The 24,949-nt window shown below is 30.3% G+C and overlaps 1 protein-coding gene across 1 annotated transcript in view; it reads right to left on the bottom strand.

Annotated features, from left to right (window-relative positions):
* Positions 1 to 24,529, bottom strand: part of Sol1 (CUB domain-containing protein Sol1) — a 214,667-nt gene extending 190,138 nt beyond the window's left edge. The window contains exon 1 of the mRNA XM_090102022.1: positions 24,368 to 24,529. The gene's annotated coding sequence lies outside the window, so the exon portion shown is untranslated. The remainder of the gene's footprint in view (positions 1 to 24,367) is intronic.
* Between the last annotated feature and the right edge of the window lie 420 nt (positions 24,530 to 24,949).

The raw sequence follows: 24,949 nt of genomic DNA, 5'->3' as shown, positions 1-24,949 counted from the left end.
TATACAACATTCTGTCATAAACACATATCATAAACAATTTTCTAATAAATTTAGAAATGCCTATCATACTGACGTTTCATTTTGTTGACTTGTTTACAATTTGTAATCATACCATGCGCCTGTAGCAAAACACATATAGGTACTAGTGTAACGTTTGTGTTGGCCTGACCAAATATTCCCCAAGCGTTGCATAACCGAGGTAAACCAACGAGCATTTTTGTGTGTATGTATATACGCACCTTGTGGCACTGTATGATAATAATTATGATAAATAGAATTATGAAGGAATAAACGGCTAAGGTTGTGATTTTTCATAATGATACTCGTTGTGTTAAATTTTTCTATTCTTTTCATCGATTTTTTTATTATTTTTTGAAGATAGGGATTATAGCTTTTTTATACAAATTATTAAAAAAAGTTACAGCAACTAGAAATTAATATACTTAAATTTAAATATTTAAAATTTAAAAATAAATTTAAATCCACTTGAACTTTCTACAAATCCAGTTCTACGTATAAAATCAAAATGTTTATTTTGATAAAATGTATACTACATAGTGTGAACCTAATGCAAACGTCTTCTATTTCACGGACAATACTCGTTATTTCCTTTCATGCCTCTGTCCTTGAGATTTCAAGTAAAAACAATGGAGATACTCAAAGGGACTCTCTCGTAACTGTAACAGTGTTGAGGGTATCAAATTCGTGACAGTTGCAAAGATATAACATTTATACGCGTCCTTTGAATCATTTGGCGAAAAGATTATTGCATTTGTATTATAACATCTTCCTTATAAAGTTACGAAAAATTGAAACAAACAGTTGAAACAAATTTTAGATGATTGAATAGCTCAGGATACTGATTAGACTACTATTAGATATTTGTTAATTTTACGAGAGCATTTAAAATCTAAGAATGTAATTAAACTACCGAGGAATAGTTGGCGGTAGTTTTACTAAACAATAGTTTTAATTACTTCTAAATACCTACTCTGTCTTTTCAAGACCATGCTCGCTATATTATAGTGTGTTTGAAATATAGAAACAAGTGTTCGAAACATAGAAACACCTTTAATGTATAGTTATACGTGTGATTTGTGAAAAAGTGTTCCCTCTTCAATTCCTCTTCTGCATAGATCCTATTGAATCCAATTTTATTTAAGCTACTCCCACGACATGACTGAAAATAAGTTGTAGGCGCTTTACGTGACGAGGGTCGGCGCTCGATTGTCTTTTCTTACTGAAAACTAAAATCGTCACATATTGCTATTGATGTAGAATGAAGAATCACTTATATTAAAGTTTCCTAGTTTGAAAAATATGACCTAGTACGGTTTCCAAATTAATAATATTTTATCAATATCCATCCATATTATAATATAAATATGATCATTATAAAGTTTTAATATGGTTATAATGTTAGTATTTTGAAATAGAACGATTTGAAATTTAATACAATTACTCAAACATTTTACATACCTACTTTTTCAATCAAACTTCATTACTATTCATCCCTTATGAAATAAAATAAAAACTTATCTATACTATCTATACTAATATTATAAAGAGGAAAAGTTTGTTATTATGTATGTATGTATTGTTTTCACGCATAAACCTCTTAACCGATTTTGATGAAATTTGGCACAGACAATCTTTAGACCCTGAGGAAGAACATAGGCTACCTTTTATTGCGAAATATGTGCCACGGGCGAAGCCGGGGCGGACCGCTAGTTCTTAAATAAAAACATATTATACCACCGCAATACTTAACATATTATAACATATAAATACCGTTTCCAAGTGATTTTAAGGGCCGATTGAACGTATGAATGATATGAACCCCCTGTACAATGACATAACCGTGACATATGATGTTAAGCGGCCAACTTCCAAGGACACAACAATAAGCCTGTGTAGTTAAGATGAGGTAATATTATAAGTTATACGACTTGCCACGGTTGAACATCTGTTGTTTATACATGGTGTTATAATAAATGGGACTGTGATTAAGTGAAATATTAAATGTTAAACGGTGATTTTAATAAGAAAATGGCATAAGGTTCATCAATTGTGTTTCAATTTTCAAAAAAATTATCAAACATATTAGCTACTATAGCGAATCTTTACAAATATTAAAAACTGCAAACGTATTTATTTCTAACAACGCGTTTATTTTCATTTAATAAATTCACAAGTCACTGTGCACAATATTCACATAATGCTCGTAAACTGTTACCCGTGTGTGATATGCCTTACGTGACTCCGAAGCAATGTTATCAGGCTACCTGCCACGTTCCAAGCTAATATTTAAACTATACGAATAAATGTGTGCATACAATTTTACAGTTTAATTGAGATATCAAATATTTTTCGTTCAATTGGAATTAATGAAAATATCATTGTTCTTCTTTTCGTAACTAATTTTATAAAGCATGATGATAATTAATTATTTCAACGCAAAAATTTAAATGTGCAAGAAAACAACAATTTCAAAACAAATTACAAATTATAAATACCTCTTAAAATCTCCTAACCCTCTGTTAAATTACTTTTAAAGTCTTCAAACAAATCCTTCGAAAGTAGACACTTCACTTAGAAGCACTTAATGAAAGAGTTTCGATTCAATTTTAAACTTAGTAATGGACCTTATAGTCATAACAACAAGTATATACTTAACTGTCTATAAAAGCCTACATAAAGTATTGATAATTCGATAAATAAGTATTATTAATCACTTCGTAGCAACGTAGCACGTAGCCCCGCTACGAAATTGCCGTCCGCCCTCTTTTATGTAGCGCGTAGCACTGAATGTCTTTTTATGTACATATACCATATTCCGTTTCTGCCTTTTTCATGCCATAATAAAGGTCGAGGAGTAGAAAAACTAGCTGCTAATTAGATATCATCTAAGGGCTCTAGCGTAATTCTTTAACGTAATTTATACAGTCAGGTTATGTGTGTTTCTCTTGAATACTACGTCTAGAGTAGAGTAAATTATGAGACACATAAAAGAGTATTCAATTAATTAAGAAAATATCCTTAATTGTGCCTGCATATCTAATAATCGAGTTATCCCATATTCATTACGTGAGCCGTTCATCATATGCAGCTTATGTCCAAGCATATAATAATAAAAATATAATAAAATAATAATTTCTCTATGACACTTTACTAACGACTTTTAGCTTTTAGCAATTGCACGTTTTCAAATGACTGATTTTTGGCTATTTTTGTTGTTCTTGTATTTGTAATTGTGAGGAAAATTTATACAACTTAGTTGTTTGAATTTAAGAAATAAAAGATTTTCACTGGTCTTTTGCAAAATCGGATTACCAACTTGTCTGTATATAAAAAACTGAACAAGCTAATATAAGATAAGATATTAGCAATATTATAATAAATACAACACGATTTGTGCTGTTCATTATAATATATCACATCTTAAAGTTATAAATACATACAGAATTGTTACATATTTTAAGGTAAGTTTTTAGGATACAGAAAAATATTGCATACGTTAATCAGCTAAGTAGTTAGAACTTAGCGGTCAATAAAAAATAAAACACTACTATGCTTTAAATCTCAGATGGCATTAAAAGAGACAAATGACATGTAATCCATATAAAGTAACGGCCACAATCCGTTCTCTTTAAAAGAAACAGAAGAAAAAGTATTTATTACTCTTAGAGATATCTCACTGTTTCGAGCGAAAAGGTTTAAGCTTATTACTATAGGCTTAGACTAAGGTCGCCATAAGGATGATTATAGCAATGAGTCTGATATTACAAGTATTACATTATCTACAAGAAACATGATATAAACTGTGGAAAAACTTCCCTCTTTCGCAATTACACTTTACCCAGCATAATCTTTTGAACACATAAACACTTTCATTCAAGTATGCTTCATTTAGAAGCGCTTACCATCATACTCATATCACACTATATTAGAATGACATGCATCAACTATTAAATCTGATAATATTTATTTTATTTATTTATGACACTTTATTGTACAGTACCAACAATAAGACTAGTTAAACCAACATGAACACAGCAAGTGTACAATAGGCAGCCTTATTGTTTAAAGCAATCTCTCCCAAGCAAATTAAAGAACATGTACGAATAATACTGTTTTCGATGTTACAAATTGAGTTATCCCATAGGTCACTCATATTCATTACGTGAGCCGTTCATCGTATGCAGCTTATGTCCAAGCATATATTATCCACAATTGCGTATGCATGCTGATTATGTTTGTCAACATATATTTACTGAGACACAGCAACCACTAATTGAAATTACACTAACAAACATGATATCCTAGACGTCCATTGGGACGTGTGTAGTGCGTATTAGATACAACTATTACTTATAAGATTGTAATCAGTCATTTGTTTATTTATACTATAACTAGCGGTCCGCCCGGCTTCGCCCGTGGTACATATTTATTAGTATAGATAAATACAACCAAAGAGGAGTATATAAGTATGAATTTTACTTTAGAAGTCACTTTTGGAATGCTGTTGTAAACAAACATCAATTCTATTTTCTTTCTCTAAAAGTTCCTTTGAACTTAAATTTAACGATCGTTAAGATCTACATTAAAAATATACAAGTAGTATGTAAAAATATTATATCCGATCACATTACCTACAAGATTAACTATTCCGTTATTTTTATCATTTTTACACCCGTGTAAGTTCATTACATACGATTAATTATTGCTCATTATAAATAAAATTACGAACCGTGAGGTTGTGGGTAATATTAATATCTAATGAGCCATAGTTTATTAATTAAAAATGTTAAATATATTAAACAATAAAAAAAAGTAGAGTTCTAAAAATGCAATGAAAACTCGTAAGAACTATACACTTGTTTTTAAATGAGACTTTTGCTCAAAACGCGAAAATAAATGCATTTTGAAATATTGAATTCCGTGCAATACCAATATTAATATCAAACTTCGTACTAAAATTTAATTTTGAGGTTATGAAAAGCAAAAATAGCAGAGCAGAGTTATTTTCCGCGCGCAACTTTTGACAACACAATGTTCCCAGTTCTGTGGCAAGTATCCAGTGTGGCAGACACTAGAACATCTGGCATATAACCTAATAACGTACCAATATCGTGCCAACAGACTAAATAAAACAATACGCATGGCAAACACAAAACTCCTATGGAAATGCACTTTTATTGCACGAATAACACTAAAGATGACGTGAGGTCGTAACGTTTTTAACGGTGAAGTCGTGCCAGGAGAATAGATGATCTTCTACTAACCCCTAGTATTTACGAATAGTATAGCGTTCGTTGCCTTTCTTACTAATAAAAATAAATAAGATAGGCACGATGCCTCAAACTAACTAACCGAGAACGTTAAATTTATTATATCAAGCTTTCAAACAATAATGAACTCGTTTTTAATTGTATTTTATTTAATTGAAATTAATTTATGATAAACCATCGTTATTTTCAAAATCAATTGTTTAACTAATCCTATTGAAAATGCAACATTCCAAACTATATTCCAACTGCCAATAATTAATAAATAGCTGCTATACTCTTTGTCATGAATGTTTCATCAATTATCCACACAAAGTCTCTTAATTAATAATTACTATAAATCCAACAAATATTTCTCAATTAAAAGCCTGGTAACAGTTTGAAAAGTGACTAAGTTATAATTTATTTTACGTTTAAACATTAGTGAATCAGTATTACTGAAAAAAATATCATCTATATTTACCTCAAAGTGTAATTAAGAAGAACGAATACCTCTCCCCAAACCATACCTTACTTTTAGTATCCCCAAACAAAATAATACAAACACGCACACACCGCATTCACAATATATTCAATACCATGGTCTATTTATATCTCTTATCGCACCTCCAAAAATATCCAATAAATGTAGGGTACTTGAAACCAATATATTAGACAATCCCAAATGCGCATAAAAAGCCTGCGCATCACGCGTCGAGACATTTCCGTCCAATTGAGTTGGGTCGGCTCTCTTGGAAATGGCCTGTCATCGCCAATACGAAGATGTGTGGAAGCTAGTTTGCAAACCTATGATAAAAGACATCCAAACAAATGAGCCTTGTCACGATAACAATGGAAACGTTCGAGCCTTTGTTTCGGGTAAATGTTTTTCTAAGCAATTCATCATAATTAAAATGGCTGACGGAGATAAGGGAAACAAATTATTGTTTGTTATCTAACCGATCCACCAAAACCATGTAGCTGTTAATTCAAATTCAAATATTACTCGCAAAAAGTAATTTTACACGTAAAAAACAAATATTCTATGACGTCCATAATTCTAAAACTTTCATATGATGTTGGTATGTAAACTTTCATAAAATTCCAATTTTAAATACAGATGTGACTTCATGTTACAGACAAAGAATGATCCTAAAGCTTTATTATTCCTTTAATTTTATATGTTCACATTGTTCGCTGGTAACCGTGATCCTAGCTCACTCATACTTGACCGATTTTATAAAATGTGACATTTTATAATCTGACAGTCTTTCCCTATTGAATTCCTATAATATCTGAATGGATACTGAAAAAGATCACTATGTTACTTGCGTTACTAAAATATAAGAGTATTATGTTTCAAAGATTAAAAGAAGACAAACTTTGTTAGTGTAAACGGAGTAAATTCCATGTAATGCACAAAAAATATAATAATGAAGACACAGACGTTAGTAAGTTGTAAAATTTTTAAATTTTAGAGCTCTAAAATGAATAAAATTATTCAATTTCATTCAATTTATTCAATTCAATTTATTATCACAATTTATTACAATATACAATTTATATAAGTAAGTAAGTTAATAGTAAAAGTATAGAAATATAAAAAAGGCTACTAAAACAATGTATACAAGCCAATGTTTCCCTAGCTAGGTTACTGCCCAACCTGTGTTTAAAAGAAACAGCTTGCCTCTTAAATAAATTCAATATTACTACTCTATTTAAAAGAATGATAAAATTATTTTGTACCTACTAACTTATTGATCTCAAATGAACTGATATGAATAATATAATTTTCTCAACAACCTTCCACTTCACTTCATTAATAAGCCACAAACAAAAAGTTCGTTGAAACGATACACCTTTTCGACTCCTTCCTCATGATGAAATACGACGTTTAAAATATCTATGTGATCGAACTCAATAGAATAAATACTCTTTAAGTGTTTTCCTTGTTTTACAGTTAACCTATGAACTTCTGGGTCACCAAACTCGAAGTAGTTTGGTTTTTAATCAGAAAAACTGGCCATCTGGGAAATTCTTCGATACAAGAGACAGGAATAGTTCCTTCTTTGTTAGTGTTTTTCTTAACTATTTTTATAAGAGCAAGACCTGTGAAGATCGCAAGATTCTTATTAGAAGTTTTCTTGTTTTGATTGCCTAGTGTTCTCCGGATATTCGAGATAAATTGAAAGCTGTGGGGGAAATGAGTTATTCAGTTATTCAATATTTGCATGGTCGATATGAACCATTTTTGTAATTTTGAAAAGGAATAAGACACCATACTATAAGTAGTTAGGTGTCTTATTAATAGTGATCGATTATTGTGATAAACCTCTAATATCCTATACGATCTATTAATCTTTAAATATGCAACTGTACGCTGAATCAAAATGTTACAGAATTATACTGTAAGATAAAAAATAAATTAATTATTTCTCTCATATTTTCTGACTCATAAGGAGTATACGATGCACTAAATTAAAATGCGTAAGTACAGTCTCATCACAGAGTTCCTGAAACGAAACAGATAAACGATGACAATAATAAATCTGCATCACTATTAAATATTCATTTAAAATCGGTATCCACTGACTGTTTTTAACCAGCTTGGCGGATGTCACGTATCTGCACATATATTGTGATTACAGCCGCTTACAGCGCTGTAAATCATGGCGGTTCCGTGCACGTTAGCTTAGTTCCGCTGAATATTAATGACCCCACTAATGAGAGGCTACCCGTGAAATTATATTTATGTCTTACTTCCTTTGTTTGTTAATATTTATTTATGTTAAATTGTCTCTTGTCTGCTGGTCCCTTATTTGGGACATACATTTTATGCTATTGTTTTGGTCTGGATATAATCTTGTCTTAAGCGCTGCACAATGCTCAATCTGGTCCGTTGCCTTTAAATAAGCCTTTAACTCCACTGTGAGTTTGTTCGTATCTTATATATATCTATTACAATAAATATATTAATGTTTAATTCTAAATGATAGTCTACTAGCACAATATAACATAAACACGAAGTGCTAATTGTCCACATATTTGTCGATAAAAGTAGCACCAAGGGAAATCAATCGACAACGGCACGTGTTAATGAAAAAAAATCAAACGTGGAAAAAGATTGAAAAGTTTTATCAATTATATTCTGTATTTATTAAATTAATTGTGTGTTTTGTTTGATATGTCATTGTGTGAATTGTCATTATATTATGATAAGTTATATAAAGTGTTTACTTTATTTCTTTTTCGGTTTTTGTTTCAATTAATTAGCATCCTAAATAGAATGGATGGAAATGGATTAGTTCCATTTGGAACTTTATTGGTTGAATGTTTATTTTACACCTAGGAGTATGAACGGATCTTGATAAAATTTAGAAGAGGAAGGATAACAGTCTGAAATAGCACAGGGAACTTTATTCCAGTAACATGACAATAACTAAAGAATTTGATAGAATTAAATCGTCTGTTGATTCCATTTCCATCATACAATATGCCACGTTAACAGCCAGTGAAATCGGGGCTAAGTTTGCTTCAATTTAAACGTCTGTTTTGTGTGAGGATGTGGATTACCTCCTGGGTTGTGAGCGTGACCTAATTCGTGCTAGAGTTCAATTTCTACCCTCAATTTTCTCATTATAGTTTTCTAAGTGTTGAACATTGATTATGGTAAATTGATTTGCATAGCATACTCTCGTCAAGTGTTATTTTACATTTTTTAAATGTATTGGGTACAATAAATAACTTTTCATTCAATCACATGTTTACGTATTATACCACCTCAGGAAATCTTAATTTAAATTAATGTAAAATAGAATATAATTACAGTATATAACCCTAAATAAAATGAAATGTAAACAGCTAGCGAAATAACAATTCTATTGTTACTAGTTGTTTATTAAGGACGGGCCAGATCATCATTTAATTATGCTAATAATGAAGACTGTACAAAATATGTTGCTGAGTCTCTCCGCTTAACAAGCCATTCATTATTCGCCACAAATTAGTTCCCCAAGGAAATCATTAATATTGATCAGACTTTGAAAGGTTTACTTTTAATATTAAACTGAAAAATGGATTGGAAATTTGTACCGGAATGTGCGACTTCAATATATTGGATTACTAGGTTTTTGTGCGCGGTTTTGCCCGCTTTGTAGATAACAAATCATATACTTAAACCTCAAGATCTATTAAAAAAATCACATTTAAATCCGTTTTGCAGTTTTAAAGATTCAAGCATACAGCTGAATTGAGGGGCAGACAGCAACAGCGTCTTTGGTTTTATACTATGTAGTGATAATACTCTTCAATATAATATCTACTATATAAAAATAAGTCGGGTTTTCCTTCCTGACGCTATAACTCCAGAACGCACGAACCGATTTCCACTGTTTTGCATTCGTTGGAAAGGTCTCGGGCTCCGTGAGGTTTATAGCAAAGACTAGGTGTCTCTGGTGGCGAAACGGAGTTCGCCCGGTTTGCTAGTTATTTCTATTATTAATGTCTTTTATTGTATTAACATGAAGACTTCAGCCTTATTAAGGGATTTTGTTACAGAAGGAACGGACTTTTTAAATTAAATTCGTTACGTTTTTCTTGAAACAAAACAGCATTTTGTTTTATTCAATTGTATAATTTTTGATGGATGGATTTTAATCTCTTTGTTGAGGGATATTGTCATTACAAGATAACTTTTTCTTTCAAACAAAACTAATTACGTATCACTTGGTGTTTTATTTTCTTATCAAATTAAAATGTTAGATTGGCAAATTTTGCTAAGTGAATGTATAAATAAGATAATCGTATTTAAATAATTAATTTAATAATAATAGGTAGTAGCTGCTCAATTCATTTAAATATAAGGAATTAAAAATAAAAATATTAAATCTTCTTCATATAAACTCAATCGAACGAATTACAATAAAATTTTCATTTCTACGAGCTTTGCTATAAGAGGCTTTATGAAATGCCAAATGACCTGGAAATCGCAAAGCAAAATACAAATAATTTGCTTCGCTAATTATAGCCAATTTTATAAAGATATTACGCGTTTGAACACGCTTATATTTGTATTATTAGCTTCACTTGTACGAGTATGTATGTATGTATCCGAATCCTTTGGCTAGTAGCCCACTTTAAACAAATAGATAAACTTTTAGAAATTAAATATTTTAAAGAATTTAAAATGCGATTTTATTATATTGTCTTATTAAGCATGTATTTTTTCTAGTTTTTAACTAAGTATGTTTATTTATGATATTTCGTATTTTCCTGCTATGTAGGTACTTCATGAAATGAACGAACGACTTGCGATGGGAGCATTTCAGAGTGTGAAGGCATTTGCCAGACATTTTTGAGATGTTTCTGCGATTCGCTTTACAAATGTAGTGAATGTTTTGCTTTGGATTAAAGAAAATTAGCATTTCGTGTTAAAATATTTACTGTATTCATTTTTTAATAAGACGTTTAAACGTCACTGAGATTATTGTGTGACTGATTTATTTTTTGCAAGAATTGTTCACAATCAGTTATTGTATAAGTGTTCTCCTCAATTTCATCTTTAGTTCTATCGTTTTTTCAGCAATATAATAATTCAAATAAAATATAGCTTGAATATATTGCCTTCAATCAATCAATGCAAATATTAAGTTAAGAACTTTTATCCATCCACCACCATCATTAAAAAACGATATACCTACACATTTTAAGCGTAATATCTTCTGCTGCTGCACATTGCTAATAAAATATAATAATATATGCAAAAGCTAAGCGAAACTGTTTAAATATAACAATCATTATTACAACACAACAATCATTATTCAATCTATTTTTCCCTATCATCAAGCATGCAAATCTCATACGTTAATTCGATTTATTCACAGCAAATTTATTGTAATTTTTCAATGTGAAAAAAGCGAAACAGCCACAAATAAATCTTGAGTAAATTTTTGATAAATTACCCACATTAGGTTAAATGAGGCGCATTCCTTCTCATCTTAAGGCAACGGCGAGAAATGTGGAGCCACAGAGAGGCAGCTTCTATAAATTGTGGGAAAAATGAAAAAGGCTTACGATGGATTTCGGATATTATGAATGGATACTTCGGCTTATTGAAATCAATGGGACGAGTTTTATTGAAAGTTCACTAAATTGAGCCCCTTTTTACGTCGGCCTCCTAATGGAGAGTACTTTTCGTATGGAAAGTTTTTATGTATTTAACGGGGCCTTGGTTTATTTCGAATAAAACAAAATTTAACTTTTGCAATTTGTTATTGTTTAGGTACAGTTTTTTTTTATGAAAATAGCTTTATAAGCTGATCGAATTGCAAAACAGTAAATTCTTAAATGTCTTCCCTAATTCTATGTATAAATCTCTTCTTACTACCAGGAATCGAAATCCTTCCCACAGTCAAAATATAAACATAAACCTTTAACAAGAAATATAAAAAACAAAGCTGTACAAATAAACTGACTTAACAACGTTATTCTTTTACCATTCAATTAAAAACATTGTATTCAGGAAAATAAAAAATAAATGCGATATTTCAATGAACACGTAACAAAACGATTTGTATTGTTTAACATTTTCGATAGATCATTTATCACGACCTCTCACGCTTGACCTATTATTTTATCGTTATGCATCTCTATGACATTTTAATAATACGGACATTTATTCGTTTTTAAAGCAAAAAGGATATTTGTACAAAATGGTAAAACAATGTGTGAAAATATGTACGAGATTTTTATACAATTGTTTTTGTGTGTAATTTTTACTAATTTTGATGTGAATAATATTTCTGAGAATGATAATTGAATATAGCATTTTTGTCATTTTCAATTTTAAACTAGATAAATATAACTTTATACTTCTTGGCACTTATTTACGTACCTACTCAATTACTTTTATAATTGACAATCTCTATATTATTATATTTATGTTACCCAAAAATTGCAATTAAGAAAATTTTAATATTAAAACAAATGCAATATTAAATTATTCTCAGTTTAGTTAAAGCAAATAGCTTTCCCTGGATTAATTTTATTTCATACGCCGACAGCTCTATTATCGGCTATTAAGTTTCCTGTTTGCTTTGATTGATTGCTACAGACCATTTTATAGCTGCGATTTATTCATTAATCCTTCATAAAGAACAGTAATAATTAAGCTTATTACCATTGAAAATGCGTGTTTAATAAAATATCGTATTCACCAATATTAATCCTACTTAGTACAAAGTACAATTATTATACCTCACAAAAGTACATTAAATTTAAAATATATACAAACGTTCAACAACTATGACACAATTATGTTAATAAAAAACACCATCTATTACTAAATTATAGAATAATAGAATAGCCGGATGAATCCATTGCGAACTAAAATAAAAATAGCAATATAAATAAAAACGCGTTTCAAATTCTTATGTATTTCAACATGCCATTAAAAACGGATTTATAATTCTCGTCAATGTTTCTCTTTATTTTTGATACGGCTCTTTGGAACGTGATCTGCTGAAAATTATTTAAACATTTTTTTATGAATATACGTACAAAAGCTTTAGTAGGTACCGCCTTTGAGTACTGGGATAAAAAGCCTTTTTTACCTTGTTACAAAGTTAACACGAAGTGGGTTGGCGCCCTGTTACATGATAGGGCCTGGTTAATACTTTAATATACAATGGATGTATTAGAAAGTATCCATTAGAATATAAACTAGGCTACTAGAACGATCTAGGTATCGTTTAGATTCTACGAAATAACAATTGCCTTTTGACAAATTAGTAGCTACGTGGAACATAATTATAGGTTAATGATATTTTAATGGTTAAATTATCTCTTTTACTAACAAAAGTACAATATATAACTAGCATATATGTATGACATTAAATATAATATTTTATTTGTGACGATATCTTGTTATACCAAAGTATTAGAAGTTAATCCTAGAGATTTCATCAACGTTTGATTAACAATTTCTGAAAATCTTAAGAAGTAAGACTTACTGATTGCTAACTTCGTTAATCCGACTTGTGTAAGTTCAATTACGTATAAACTTATAATCGAAGGTTCTTAAATGTAATAAATATCGTATCAGGGCCATCAACATCAACAGGAACTTGTGGATAATTTGCTTAATTGAAATCACTCAATCGAGATCTTTGAAACCAGATTCTAAGCCAGCAACTCATCCCAATCCATTTTCTCCGAAACTTGCTATCACTTGGAGTAGTGCCTGAATCAGCTTGATCCTATCCAGTTAAGATTTTCTTCCTCATTTAACTTTCTCCGATCGCATGGATAAGATATCGTAATTGAAACTAGTAATATGTTGGTTTTTATCAGATGAAAGTGATCCTTGTATTTAATTAATCATTTCACATGACTTTCTATAGTATTATTGTACCTACGTGGTTATTTCTAGTTCGTCTAATTGTTGTAAAAGTTTAAAGGTAATATTTTTGGGATGAGTAATAGCGGTTTTCGTCTTTTACTTCAACTTCCTTATAACTTTTATGAAAATTTGTAATTAGTATGTATATGTATATTGGTACACATTGTAGATACGAACTGTCCATTCTATTGGTACTTCATGATACATGAAACCTCTATTGTATTTGCAGTAATGGAATGGATCATATGTCTATTAGTAATATGATATTTCGGCTATCTATACTCAATTTACACTAACAGTATAACATACCAATCGGTATAGAATAACGTCTTGACTTGAGAGCGATTTCCTAAATAATGTTAGTCACTTTTCAGTAGGTATTTTCAACAATGGTTAGACACTTAAGACCATTGGTAATATAAATAGTAATGAAGAAAACGACCAGTAAGAAAACACATCATCCAACTCAAAAAAAATGTCTTCAATAAATTCTATTGATATTGCAGAGGAAAACATTATTCAACACAGCTTATACAAAACATTTTAACCGATGATCCGTTAGTTTTATGTTTTCTTGACAATGACAAAACACCAAAGTATACGTAATACTGTCCAAGTAATTTAATAGTGTCAACACTGAAGCTCAGCAAAATAATTAAAAAGTGAAACAAGTTCATTTATTTGCAGTCGTGCTCAACGCTCCTAATTGACTTAACTGGTTAGAGTCGCGCGTTCTCGACACTTTTATAAATATTTTATACTTATTTTAATAACCAATTAGTACATGATTGAACGAATATAAATCTTGCGTTTTGTGTATTTAGGTACGGGTGGGTTGTCGATTCCAAAGAGTACGGGTGGGTTGTCGATTCCAAAGAGCATTGAATCGGTGGGAAGGTTTGAAGCTGGACAAGAATCAAATGGTTTTTAGAAAATAGTATTGTACTATTTTTCCCCTTTTTGGTTGTTAATACTTATTAAGTTAATTATATTTGCAGGACGTCTATCTTTACAAGTGTTTTAATATTTTTTCGAATATTTGACATTAGTATGACGAAGCTTAATAGTTAATACTTATCGCTATATTCATTAACTATTTACGACACAATAATGCTTAGCTTCAGGTAAAGCAGACTATTCTTGATTAAATACATTCTCTGCAAGAAGCAAAAAATATTTTATCCATAGCTGATCAAATACTTATTGTTGATAGAAAATCAGCGAAGCAAACATAATACGTCTACCGTGTCTTGTAAAAAGACAGAGTACCATTTTATTTCTCTATATACTAAGGTTATCCACATCAAAACAACAGAACTATATTATTAAAGTATGTCTCCCCAGTTTCATTTAAACTAATGCAGCTTATTACATACAAATGTTTTAGAACTCACAACGAGTGTGCATGAAAGCCTGTTGTTCCCCACTGGAAATTATAGTTTACAAATTAGAAAAGGCTAATTAACGTATTCATAGAACCCAAAGCAATTTCATAATCACGCACACACAGTCCTCAATGATCGCGTGCCAACTCACACTAAATAAGCCTCTTTATACCTTTGATATTATCTTAGTATAGTTAATAATGAACAAAAAAGCAATTAACACGATTTGATAGGTCTTGTGTTACAAAATCATAGCGATATAACCTTTAGTAATATGGGGAATATTTCGTATAGAATTCCTTGAAATGGGTTCACGAAATTTGTGCTACAAACTAATGTAATAAGATCGTTGCCCTGTAATGTGAGAACAACTATGAGGGTAATTAATCCAACTTTCTGTAAAAAGTAGGACGTGTTTTTGAGTATTTATCTCAATTAGGAACGATATCAAAAATTGTTAGTTTGTTATAGTTAACGTCCCGTTTAGCAAAGTTCTTTGCAATATGGACTGCAGAACACAATTATTAATAATAGAAATAAGACAGATTTGATTATGCAAGTTTCTTGTCTAAATGAATTAAAACCTAAACAATAATAAGGTGTCTGTTATAATGCAAGCTCGTTACATCCAGTGTCCGTAATATGCAAATAAAATGTAGTAGGTATGTAAATGCTTGCAATTTTCCCTAAACATTGAATGAAGCGCAACGCCCATTATATTTTTTGAGTGGCGCACAATGAAACCGTCAGACTTTCGCGTTGGCTCTGACAACTATGTTTTAATTAACCAACGTTTCGGTGAAACATTAATCTGTGTTAATGAAGCCTGATTTTTTTTAATTGCAATATGTAACACATTGCAATTAAGCAAGGCACTTGCACTAACAAGTTTAATAATTGCTGGTAATAGGTGCTCGGTACTCATATTTTCCTCATAGAAGCTATGATAAAATATGAGTGCTACATTAAACATTTTTTAAGGAAAAAATATGTGAATTCGGATGTAAGGAGTCATTGAATTTAATACTTAAGTAATTTTAGCGTTTGATAATAATTCAAAAATAAAAAAATTGAGCACGATGAAAATATAAATTTAAAGACAGGAAATTAAAATGGAAACTGACACCATAACCTCTCTTTTTAGTGATTGCATTTTACGTTTTGAGTGTGTTTATAAAAATAAATAAAGAATACCACCCAATTTCAATGTGAAAGTGTAGATAATAAATGAATATGTACTCAGTCTAATAAACAACTAAACGAAAAAGTCAATCATTTTATGAAGCGGTAAAAATACATTTGGTTTAGGTTTTCTAAAACAAAGCTTTAAAGCAAGTGAAATGTGTCCGTCACTGCTGAAAAGGGTCTAAATTTTTATTCTAAAGCAAAATAAAAATTATCATCAAAAATTGTTCGATATCTTTATAAAAAAAAATATTATAATAATTCATATACCTATCATTAAGAGCCTACTAATATTATTTGAATTAAAATTTACAATGGGCATTAGGATAATTGATAAAACTAATTATACAGATTCAGGAAATATTAATTCATTTCTTTTTTATTATTAAAGCAATTATTTTTTGTTTTTTTTTTATGAAAATAACGTCAGTCTTATAAATATATTTTTATCCTATAACGCAACTGTGTTTTTACAAAACCAAAAGAGGTTTTTAACTAAAATAAAAAAAATGCAAATCAGATTATTGTAGCCGCTATCTAAACATGCCGCAGCTTAAGGCTGCAGTCTAGCAAAATTGCGTTTTCAACAAGTTATTTGACAATTTTTTCCCGGCTAATGAAATGATAAACTGAATTTTTTTTTCTTGTTTATCAATTAGTGTTATATACGCAATGCGCGTGAATTTTTTCACATTTGTAAAGTTACTTTATGTTACCTTAATCAGGCCTTCAAGATAAGTCTCTTTCCCCCAAAGACATTTCGAGCTAAGTTTGTGCACTCACTACGTTGCAACCGATTACAATTTACACAATCTGATCAGCGCATAATTATCCTTATATAGTCGTTATTAAAAACTGCTGAATACAATTGCCGAAAAACTTATGATTTTCTTAATTAGAACGTTATAAATTCATTAAATTTCCCATTTATTGCCTTACAAAATCTATTGATAAATACTGCTAAAAGTTATTTTTTCCATTAATTTATTCGAGTTGGTTGAAGACCAATGAGTATTAATCCTTTAAAAAATTTTTTTTTTTTAATTTTGATAATTCTTTAAATATTAAAAAAATATTTAAAATAATTAGTAAAAATCCTAGCGAATTTCTTTAGTCGCGCTTCTTGGGCCGGAGCGTTCTGACGTGTGCTCTACGCTCGATTTTCCTTCATACCGAAGTGAAAGTTGCTCTACTTCATTAAATTTAATATTTTTGTTAATTGATTATTTTTATCTTAGTTTTGTGCAAATATTCGTATTTTTAAACATTTGATTTCGACATGGAAAATAAACGAAAAAAATACGCGTGTAACTACTAGAAAAAAATTTTATCTTCGAACATAAAGTTAATGAAACCAAATAGATTGCAAAGGTGATTGGCAACAATTTCTTTATTTTACGGGGTGTCAGTAAAGGGATGTATATTTCTTTAAAACTAAAGTAAGCTCATAAATTTTCTTACAATATAATTTTTTTGAAGTTCCAAAAATGTTTATTTTTCGTTTGAGAAATACGAAATATAATATAAACTTGTATTGAGAACTTGAACTTCCCAAGTTCATCCGGGGAAATCCCCATACGGGGAAAATGATTTGTTTACTCCAAAATTTTTTAATTTTATCTTCTAGTCATTTTCAACGTTAATAAAGTTACAAAATTAATAATCAAACAACATGCCGCTAATGTTGTTTGATTATTAATTTTGTAACTTAAATACAGGATGTTGGTTTTATATTCTGATCTTACAGACGCGCTGACAAATTTAGTCCGCCATTTCTAGTTTAGTCTACCAACTCTAAGTACCAATATTAAAACGAATGGATTATCATCACATCAAGAAAATTCAGTGGGTGTTGAGAACTAAACAAACAGAAGTAACAGAGACGCGAAGAATAAAAAAAGAGGACGAAAACGATAATTCGTTGATGTTTTCCCTTTACGACGTATTGTTAGGGTTCATCACCAATCTGCAAAAAACAAAACTGATGATTCCCAATTGCTGATTAAAAATGAAAAACAAATAATCGACAACAGTGGTGAAAATTTGCTGATCACAATGAAACATCCTTCAGTGGTAGCAGATTTACTCATTTCAAATGTATCGGTGAACAGCGTAAAGGAGAGGAGGACAGGAAAACATTATGAATGTGGATGGTGGATTGAATACAGGGTGTAATCGATAAGTATGTGCAGGCGATTATGACGTTATTATTGCAGGTATCAAAAAACTTAAAACTGATATCGAAATTACTTTACTTAATGAACAAAATGACAATAATAACTTTTTAAAAGTATAACGAGAAATATCTAAAAAATTTACTTTATACACTCCCATATCAAAAAGGGAAAATGGGACTAGTAGAAGTTAAATGTCTAATTCCGGCAAAAGACATGAATGCGGAAGATGCGGTTAAAAAAAAATTTAATATTTGAAATACAATGCAAAAAATAAAACTTTTGTCATAGATAAGAATCATGACTATTTTTTCTAAATTCAGGGACAACTAAACGTTGCAGAAGCAGAAGTCTGCTTATTTGCTGTTTGGACTGGAGTGAATCATTCGTTAAAAATAGAATATATAAAAAAGTATGTAACGTTTAGGCAAAATAAAATGATGGACCATTATCAAGATTTTACATAAATTGCCTACTGTCAGAATTGATTGATTCGAGACTTCAGCATTCGATGCCCATCAAGGACCCATCCTATATCATTCAAGCGATTGAAAAAAAAGAGATAAATCCAGTGCAACCGATAAAGCATCAGAATGCTAGCAAAAGATTTATTAGGTTTATCAATATAAATCTATATATTACACATAATATAATAAATCTGTAGAAGACGCGAAGACTGACATCCGCGCGGACGGAGTCGCGGGCGGAAGCTAGTCAGAAATAAATATCTTTTGTTTTCATTTAACACAAACATTACATTTTTTTTATTATATACAAAATTTGTTTATCCGTTTTATTAGTTAAACTGAACAACTTTCACTAAGAAACTTAGGTCGAAAAAAATGTATTGAGTTCTGCATTTTGTATGGAAAGCTTATTTTTTTTTTATATTTCGTCCAAATTTCTTTGTAAAAGTTGATCAGTTATATAAACATGAAGTTGAAGATATCAATAGAAAGTATTCGCAAATTTTGTGTACTGATAAAAAGAAAATCACCCGGTGTAATTTTCACGAAAATTGTTTCAAATTGTCATTTTTGGTACTTATTACGAATATTAAATTATGCATACGAATGATTTAATTTTTAAAAATTAAGTGGAGCAACTTTCCCTTAGTACATTTGTATTATTTACATATAGGATGACAGGATGCATTTGTTTGCACTACTAGACCAAGCCCTTAAGCTGATTTAGCCGTAACATGTCGATGAAAATAAAATTTAAAAAATAGCAAGCTACAAATTGGAAGCAGTGTTGTTAGCCAGGGTTGGATGTCAACAAATCATTCGCCGTCGTTTGTTCAACACTTTCGTTACTTGTAAAATATATACGTATTTATTTAAGCTGGAATAACAAGCAGATTTTGAAAAAGCTAAAACCACATGGAGTGAACGAATGGAGTAATGACAACACTATTTCGCGATGCATCGATGCAAGTAAAAAAAGATTTTAAATTAAGAAAGCGGATAAGAAAGAAATATTGGTACCTACTACATATTATATTAATCAAACTATATAATAATATATATGTAAATGTAGAAATAAGCATATAAATAACAATATTTATCAATACACAGCTTTCATATTTGGCATTTTAAAGGAGAATATTGGTTTTCAATCATTGAGACATAGCTGTCTCAAAGGATGAATTTGCGCCAAAATGTTCACTAAGTGAAGAACCGATTCAATTATGAATAAGGGTCACTCAATTACAAAGCTGCAGTATTAAGGAAATTATCATTTTTATAACATTTATAATGGATCTCTTGAATGCTATGAAAAATCAATTTCCTCTATAAATAATTGATGTTCCATAAAAATTTAACTTCAATCACACGATAATTATATAAAATTTCTAGAATATTCAAACTAGAAACTTAACAATGTTAACGGAATAAAATTAATTTGCATTGCGCCGCGGGTACGACGTTTAACGCTTATAACCGAGCCAAGGAGAGCTAATTGGGAGATAATTTCTTAGCTCCCTCTATTTTAGATAAAATTTTACGGTATAGACCATAGAGGTTTAGGTGATATGTAGAAATTAACGACCGACTTGTACTTACCACGTACAAGATCGTAAGGATATTTGGATTAGTAGAGATCATTTAGTTGTAGACAGAAATATGAAAACTCTTATCGAATGTATCGTTCTTCTATCAACAACGTGATAATAGTACAAAAGCTTATTAAGAATAATTTTAAAGAAATTTATTAAACTGATATTCCAAATTTATAGCCAAGTAAAATTAGTACTTAAAATTGGTTAAACAGCAATAGAATATATTATAACACTCGTATTACCGCAAAACGTCAATCAAACGTATGATTTTATTAGTACATATAATATAATAATTAAAACTTTGACTATATTTATAAATATAAATACGTATTAGAACAGATTTCAGAAATAAACTATCTACCACTTCTGGTACAAATATCATCTACACAGGCTCGCTAAATATATTATCAAGAACTTTATTAAAATTGTAACCTACAATTCGAGATTCTAGCGCTCCAAGAAATATGAACAAGAGAGCAAGTATTAATTTGTTACATTTTTATGAACAGTTTTCAATCTATGCTCGTTGTTAGTGACTCTATACTGTTATAAACATTGTAATTTTCGTACCCCACATGCACATTTTACCACACTTTTTAATGAAAGCGCTTGAAAAAAGAGCGTGTGTACTGAGAACACATGTCAGATGTGAAACTCTTTTGGCAAGATTCAAAGATACCAAAATCGCCTTACTACATGACGCGACCTTGAAAATTTAATCTCAACGCGCTTGAAGTTTCACTTCAAAAATAATTATTTTTACATACGAGATAATAGTATAAGCTACCTCAAAACCGTTCATGGCACCGGCACTTAGTGTAGTGAAATGTAACATTCTACGTGAAAAGCGTACTATAAGCATATTATATTATGTAAGTAAAGACAAGTACTTTAACCACTCATTAAGCCGACGATGTCTTTATTAGAGCGTATGTAATCACTGGTTTCGTTATGACATTTATAATTATGTCTTGATATTATGTTAGGCTATAGGTATTTTAAAAACTTTACACTTATAATAATAACAGAATAAATATTTGCATTGAAAATGTGTTAATATTCCAAATAAGTACTTGCTTTATTATGATTTATCGTCTAAAGTTTATAAATCTTCATGTTCACAGCGAAGTATAAAATACGATAATCACTATTGGATTATCATGTTACATCCTTCCAGCAATACGTACTTTCATAACTGGTGTAATAGAAGTTCAATAAACCAATCTCTTTTTTATGACAACTAAATAATAGTAAGATACTTCAGATTATTATATTATATTATACTTAGTTGTCTAGCACGCTTAGATATTTATAAACTACTAAAAAGGTATGTGAAAAAAGTGACAAAATACACAAAACATGGCCTCTTAAATATGGTGTATGCGGCAGATGCATTTTACATGTTTCGTAATAAATTTTGCTTGACTTAAAAATACTCGTAAAATATACTGAGCTGCTAAACTGAGACTTTTGCCTTTCTCTGGCAGACGACCCCAGCAGGCTTCGACAAATAGTAGAAACTATAGATTAGTAGAATAGAATGTGTAATTGATGGGATTGACTTATACTTACACTTAAAAGCATAAAAATCCCAACCAGCTTAAAATTGGTAAAGTTGTGAAAACCTAGGGCCTCTGGATATCTGCTTTAATATTTGTAGCGTGAAATATCTGTTATAACATACCTATTACTTACGTGAAATGCTGAGATTTCTTTAGAATTAAATTCTTAAGGTTTGTGACACTGTATATTTAATATTTTGAAGTGAACTTCTTTAGCGGCGTTGAGCACTTTTTCTGAAATGGGTATAAAATCTTAAACTCGCGCCAGGACACGTGACCTGATCGAAAAAGCGAAAGACGGATACCATTCCAAAATATCAAACATGCTCAACGTTAATAATCAAGTTTTCACTTCTGCCGGCACTCCCGGAGTGCAACCCGTATTTTTTTTGTAAAAAGAGATTATACAGAATTATAACTTAAATAAAATATAAAAAAAACAAGTATCTAGACTGATTGTACTATAAAAACTTTCCCATATTTTTGTTCAATTAATATATTTTAAATACTGAACACAAAAACAAAAATAACGAGTCAGTGAAAATAATTGAATTCTCTGATCAACTCACATATCAGAGAGTGATGAACAAGACAATAACATTTTTATAATTAAAAAAGAGCTACATAAAAATAATATCCAATAACAACACTATTATAATGGCTTGTTGTTCGATACATTACCATTTAAATTGTATAACATCGACTTCCATATTCGCGTAGTAATAAAATTGTGAATAAAACAAAATGGCGCATAAAAATTAGTGACCTGTAGAATTCATTAAAAAGCTTTTCAACCATGAAACCCGAGCATCCAGTTATAATGGATCGATTACTGGACGACCGTTAAAAATTAATATGTTCCGATTACATTTTTATCCTGCAGATAACGAAATTAAGAAACTTTTGTCACAATGCAACTTTGTGAAGCGAACATTTCATTACTAAAAATGTTCACTGTCAATCCCCAAGACTATTTCCTCTTAGCAAAATGCTCAAAGTACTAAAATATTAAACTGAGTATTTTATAAATAAATCATGAAATTTCCATAATAAAACGAAACATCACTTCCAGACATTATAAACAGCCACTTGAAAAGCTATGTTTAATAAAAAAAAACGTGTGGCACTCGGGGACTGCCGCGGTAAAGCTATTGCATGATATGCCTTCAAGCCACCTCCGTACCCGTCGGAGTGGGGAGCGTGAGGTTTTTTCGTTACGGAATTTCTGGATTCGGTCCCCGCACTCAAGGCCCGCGATAGAAGCTATGCAATAGCTTAATAAATAATTCAAAAACACTAAAAATACAATCTTAATTCATTCACATTAAAAACGTTCACGTTTGAACGACGTTTGAAGTATCACCAATGCTTTGAAATTATAACTGTCAATCTTACATCAATTATGTTAGTAGGTAAGTACTGCTTCTTGTTCGACCCAATCGTTCTTGTTATCTATTCGTACTGTTTTATTAATACCTACTAAGATTATAAATGCGAAAATAATTATGTATGTTTGTCTCTGCTTTACGCCTCAACCAATGAAGCGAATTGGATGATTTTTGGTACAGAGATAGCTTGACACCTGAGAAAGAAGATGGATAGGTTTTATCCCAGAAATCCCACGTGAACGCTTTCTTTTCTTTTAAAAACGCAGTTGAAGCCACAGGCGAAAAGCTGGTATCATATCTTTATATCTATTCTAATCTTTATCCATAATATAATATGAGTCATTGACGTGCACCCAAGAGTGCATACCTTCTTTGTATTCATCTAAACGTACACTACATTAAAAAACATCATTTCCTAGATTATTACTTTCTATTTTACACTCATAGCTTTTTAATCTAAACCGGAGATTTTCAAATGTTATTACATTGTAACATTATAGTCATAAAATGCGCATGACCGAGTACTAGTGTAGAAATCACTTTAATGCTCTATATTACAATGTATAAGATTTGCTTTGTTGCTTTTTTGCTTAGCTGCATGTCCCAAATCCGTTATTAACCAATTGTAATAATTAAAAAATAATCATACAACTAATAAAAATTCATTGAAATGCATTCAGCCGTTTTTGGTTTATCATAAGTTACATATAGATAACAAGCTGAAAAATATTTTGATTAATATGATCTATTTAAAATAGCAACAAATCATTCCTGTTAATGTATAATTATTGAGACAGCTACCAATAAATGTTCAAATATTTTATAAAAAATTATCTATTGTAAAATTTAAAAGAACCAAAAGCGTTAATCTATAATTATTATTCGTTTAGTATCTCAAAAAAGGAGTAATTACGGTTTCCAGCTGTTACAACTTCATAAATCTTACCTTTAACATTTAAGTAAGCTTTTTACATAAATTAAATGCACTAATTACTATTTCATTTCATTCAAACCACATTTTATTAGAACTAAGCACTTTAAGTTTATTTTTATTTCAAAGTTTTTTCACGTCAGATTATACGCGCGGATCCTCGCGACAGCTACGACGTAGCCGACTGTACTCTCGTAGCAAACGCGTAGCACTGACTGCCTTTCAGCCACGTTTATGAATATTAGTAGGCTTTTTTACACTTCAGACTTTCTTAGCTATGTCATAATAGAGGTCAAGGACTATATATTCAAAGGATTAACGAAAGGAAAACGTTTTTAATATAAACTCGTTACAAAGTCGCATTGAAAATGATCGGAAATTCCGTGAAACTTTTATGTCATGCCGACAAGAACCTTTTCTATTATAATAATATATCAGAAAAGCTATCTAGGCTGACAGCATAAATATGCTAATGCTGTTTTATCCGTGCAAAAACGTAGGTAGAAGGAAGCAAAGTTATGCTTTTTATGGATCACAGTATGATTATGGTAAACTTTATTCGTACAATGTTTTCGATATTGCTGCTTTGAACTTATT

Source organism: Colias eurytheme, chromosome 5 (assembly GCF_061535395.1).
Source record: "Colias eurytheme isolate Ceu_HAF_F1 chromosome 5, ilColEury1 Martin Lab GWU primary, whole genome shotgun sequence".
Classification (NCBI taxonomy): domain Eukaryota; kingdom Metazoa; phylum Arthropoda; class Insecta; order Lepidoptera; family Pieridae; genus Colias; species Colias eurytheme.
This window is presented reverse-complemented; position numbering and strand designations above follow the sequence as displayed.